Genomic DNA, 5057 nt, shown 5'->3' with positions numbered 1-5057 from the left:
CTGTGTTTGTCTTCAAAATAAACCATCTGTAAAAAAGAATAACATCTTACTCTTTTTTGATTTAATACTTCTATGTGTCTGTTAATAGTGCAATATATCTCACCACACATTGGTGTTTAACATTTGCTTACCACTACGGGGAGTGTAATTACTAGAACTGATATATATCCAGCCAAGGAGGAATGGCATTAAAGGCTCGGTCTGGGGTAATTGGGACATCTAGTTTAAAGAGACTCTCAACATCTCTTTATGAAGCCACGCCCATAGAGAGTCTTTAGAAGGTTGCGAGATAGTCGGGATTACTGATAGAACATCAAATCAGTTTGAACTGTAGTTTGGGGACCCAATAGTCAAACTTTGACAAAACATGGTATTGGCACAGCTATCCTCTCAGATAGAGAGAGAGCAGCCTGAGCTCTTTCCCTCATGCTTACAATTCTGGTTGATTACATCCTAGAATGATGTCATGGCTTCATTTTTGTACTACCTCAGGCTGTTTAGTCATTTAAAGGATTAGTCACAAGATGGAGAGTACATAATCAACCAGATCGAATGAAGTGAAGTTATTAGAGTATGAAGATAGGCGGATGTTAATTCCATATAGCTCTACCAACAGGAGTTCTGAGAGGTCTAATGCGCTGCAATAGTTTGGCAATGAAGGTTGCCGACCAAGTTTGCGTCATTCACATTAATTCCAAGATATTTATAGAACCAGCATCAAGGGTATGCTGTTAATGTTAAAGTTAAGAGGCAGAGAGAGCAGGACGAGGATTGAGGACCCCCGTCTGTCAACAGATATTATGAGACTACATTCAACAGTCCTCCAATAAGGCTTGGAGCCTGAGCTTATCTGCGTCATAATGCAGATATCATCAGCATAACATACGTTGCGCCTCGTTCGGCTGATCTTGGAATGTCAGCAACAAGCTTTGCATCAGTATATTAGCATATAGGACTTAACACACTCCTCCCTGGGGTATGCCAAATTCAAAAAGCTTCCATTCTGGTACTTTGACTTCCCAAACAAAACACTGGCATAACCTCCATGTTAGGGAGGTTACCTGATGCCAAAATTAGCTAGTTGCTCAAGCATAATGTCTCCATTAGCTACATTAAAGGCTGATTTAAGGTCCATGAAGGCTGCTTCTGTGTCTTGTATCTTTTGAGTAAACAAGGCTTGCAAAAGATGTCTGTGCAAGCTGCGCCCAGGCATGAACCCACAGATTAGGGGCCGTTCGTCTTTGACTTGAAACATTACGAGACGTTTGAGAACAATCCTTTAAGGACTTTTACACATACAGATGTAGAGTGAAATGGGCCTGAAGTTAGAGAATGGGCTTTAGGGGTTGGTATTATGCTTCCTTGAGTCCATGTCTTAGGCAGAATAACACCCCTGTGTGGCCCATTTGATACAGGTCTATCAGTGGATGTTAGGGATCCTACTCAACAATCTGAAGGTGTTATATTAAGTGTCATCCTTACCAGGGGAGGATAATTCACATTAGTGCTGTTGTTAGTTCGTGGTGCGTTTGGAAACTGGTCGGTAAGGTCTGGTGAGGAAATGCTTATTTCAATATTGGCCCCTATTAATGTGTGTGGCTTTAAGACTGCTGCAGCAGTCAGGAGGTGGACTGGTAAGGGCTGAAAGAGGGGTGGGTGGGGCGGAAAGAGGTGGGGTGGGCTGGGTGAGCGGGCAAGAGGTGGGTGGCGCTTTAAGACTGCCATGTGTCAGGTGGACTGGTTGGCGGGCTGAAAAAGAGGTGGGTGGGCGGGCGAAAGAGGTGGGTGGGCTGGTGAGCGGGCGGAAAGAGGTGGGTGGGCTGGGAGCGGGCGGAAAGAGGTGGGTGGGCTGGTGAGCGGGCGGAAAGAGGTGGGTGGGCGGGTGGGCGGGCGGAAAGAGGTGGGTGGGCTAGTGAGCGGGCGGAAAGAGGTGGGTGGCGGGTGGGCGGGCGGAAAGAGGTGGGTGGGCTGGTGAGCGGGCGCGGAAAGAGGTGGGTGGGCTGGTGAGCGGGCAAGAGGTGGGTGGGCGGGTGGGCGGCGGAGAGGTGGGCGGGTGGAGCGGGCGGAAAGAGGTGGGTGGGCGGGTGGGCGGGCGAAAGAGGTGGGTGGGCTGGTGAGCGGGCGGAAAGAGGTGGGGTGGGCTGGTGAGCGGGCGGAAAGAGGTGGGTGGGCTGGGTGAGCGGGCGAAAGAGGTGGTTCGGGTGGGCGGGCGGAAAGAGGTGGGTGGGCTGGTGAGCGGGCGGAAAGAGGTGGGTGGGCTGGTTAGCGGGCGGAAAGAGTTCGTGGCACGATTATGCGCACTTGAGAGTGAGGTTTGTGTGTGTGTGTGCGTGTGGTTGACCCCTTTACCACCCCACGCCCTTTTCACCTTCCTTCCTCCCCTTCCTTCCCTCACACGTTCCTCTTTGCTCCCACTCTCCACTCTCTATCCCTCTCTACTTCCTCACATTCCCCCTCTCTCTCTCTCTCTCTCACACCTCACTTTTCCTCTTTCTGTTACAAAGAATAATTATTACAGTTACAAATTTCTATTCCTCAAACTGTGCTGTGTATGAGAGTTGTCAAAGTACAGTCGGTGATACAGTCAGATACAGTCGGATACAGTTAATCATCATGTAAAATATGCTGGGGGCTTACCTTCACGTGGTTACATAACTTACATTGCTGTATGTAACTTTGTATCTGTGTATTACTTACTGTACCTGTAATTTATACCTTATAATATATTCTTTATAATGATGATGATAAACTGTAACCTCGTGAGTGTGTGACTGTATTATGCCTGTATTTTCTTATACCTACAGTCTATGCATTAGTAACCGACCTTATCTAAATACAGTGAGTGATTATCAGTGACATAGATAAGTATTACACAACACACACACACACACACACACACACACACACACACACACACACACTCTCTCTCTCTCTCTCTCACTTCCTCTCTCTCTCACTCTGTCATGCATCTAGTGGAATCTCTCTTTCCCAGCCAGCAAAAGCGAGCGATAAGGTTAGCCATTTTTTCCCTCCCTCCCCTCCAGCTTGTCGTAATGTTTCGTCTAGAGTTTTGTCCTTGAGTTTCGTTCTGGTTTGGTTGTTTGTTCCCATCCGCATGTAACGGGGAGGCTAGGCTGAACGGTGTTTCACTCTCCAACGTTCTTTTGCCATAAATTTACGTTGAGTTCTTGGGTTAGTTGTTGGTTTTGACTGGCTCTCCTTCCTCTCTCTGGTATCAAATGAACACGTTAAGGTATCAATATCAAGAATGTGTCGTCACCTGAAGAATGTGTCACCCCTTTAAGGAACATGCACACACACACACCACGCACGCACACGCACGCACGCACAACACACACACACACACACACACACACACGCACGCACGCTGTTCGACACCACAACCGCATCCAGCCCATACGTGCACGAACTGATCGCTATAAGAACAGCCCAGTCCCAACCATTGTAAAATTATCATTAACTTGTAATAAACCAGTGTATTCACCCCAGTAAATACTACTTGCACTGTCACTATGTTGAAATGCACTGCAGTTTGAGCTTTTCCCCATCTAGTTATTATATATCTTATTTGTATCACTTATGTTACTTGTATATTATTTGTAATTCTAAACCCATTCCCCAAATATGTAACTGTATATTTTCAGCCTTCTGACTGCAGCTCTTTCAATAAACCGTTAATTATTATTATTATTATTATTACACACACACACACACACACACTCTCTCTCTGTCATGGTAGTATTAGTCAATGTACGTAAGAGTGTGTCAGAACCCTGCACACGCTCACACTAACACCCTACTCGTGTACACTGATCCACTACTAACCTAACCTAACCTAATCTGCCCTGACCTGACTCTGACTATGTACAGTACAGCGTTCCACGAATTGAACTGTGCCTTCGCTGTATCTGTGAGAGAGACAAAGAGAGAGAAGAGAGAGAGAGAGAGCGCGGTGGTAGTGGGCCCGCACGCTCTGGTGAGAGTGGGGGATGAGGGGGTTGGTTGGGGGGGAGAAGGAGGGGAGAGAGAGCACGCCGAGGGAGGAAAAGGGGAGGGTCAGTATGGAGGGGAGGGAACAGGGAAGTGGGAGGCGTTTCTTTGCCCTGGCCAGGACTGGGGCCCCTCTGAACGCTTGTTGTAGAACGTTCGTGTAACCTCCCCACCCCGTGCGTGTGTGTGTGTGGAAACAAGCTTTTAACGGATTTCTTAGGCTATCGTTTGTTGAATCGACTTACTGTGCGTATATCTGCACTCTCAATGTACATGCTGAAGCAGTGTGAATGTCTGATCATTTTAAGGATTATATATTTATTTATCTATCGTGTGTGTGTGTGTGTGTGTGTGTGTGTGTGTGTGTGTGTGTGTGTGTGTGTGTGACGCTTCCCTGTGGAGGACGCTTCCAGGCGCGTCTGTATGTGTACGCTCTGTGCGGCTTTGTAACTCCCATTGTTTAACCCCTTGTACTGTACTATATGTATGTGTGTGTGTTACGGGTGTGTGTCAGGGTAGTCACCGTATAAGTGTTCAAAGTAATAGACGTTCTTGCCAAATAAGGAGAACTTTTAGAAATTCTCCTCCTATGAAATGTTATCACTATTAGGCAACTGTTCCCCATCTGGTGTAAAATATAACATAAACTGAAGACTCCTCCCCTCACAGTACCCACCTGAAGACTCCCTCCCTCACAGTACCCCTGAAGACCCCCTCCCCTCAGTCATCCACCTGAAGACTCCCTCCCTCACAGTACCCACCTGAAGACTCCCTCCCCTCACAGTACCCACCTGAAGACTCCCTCCCTCACAGTACCCACCTGAAGACTCCTCCCTCACAGTACCCACCTGAAGACTCCTCCCTCACAGTACCACCTGAAGACTCCTCCTCACAGTACCCACCTGAAGACTCCTCACAGTACCCACCTGAAGACTCCTCCCTCACAGTACCACCTGAAGACTCCCTCCCTCACAGTACCCACCTGAAGACTCCTCCCTCAGTACCCACCTGAAGACTCTCCCTCACAGTACCCACCTGAAGACTCC

Source organism: Homarus americanus, unplaced genomic scaffold (assembly GCF_018991925.1).
Source record: "Homarus americanus isolate GMGI-L3 unplaced genomic scaffold, GMGI_Hamer_2.0 scaffold4060, whole genome shotgun sequence".
Lineage (NCBI taxonomy): Eukaryota > Metazoa > Arthropoda > Malacostraca > Decapoda > Nephropidae > Homarus > Homarus americanus.
This window is presented reverse-complemented; position numbering follows the sequence as displayed.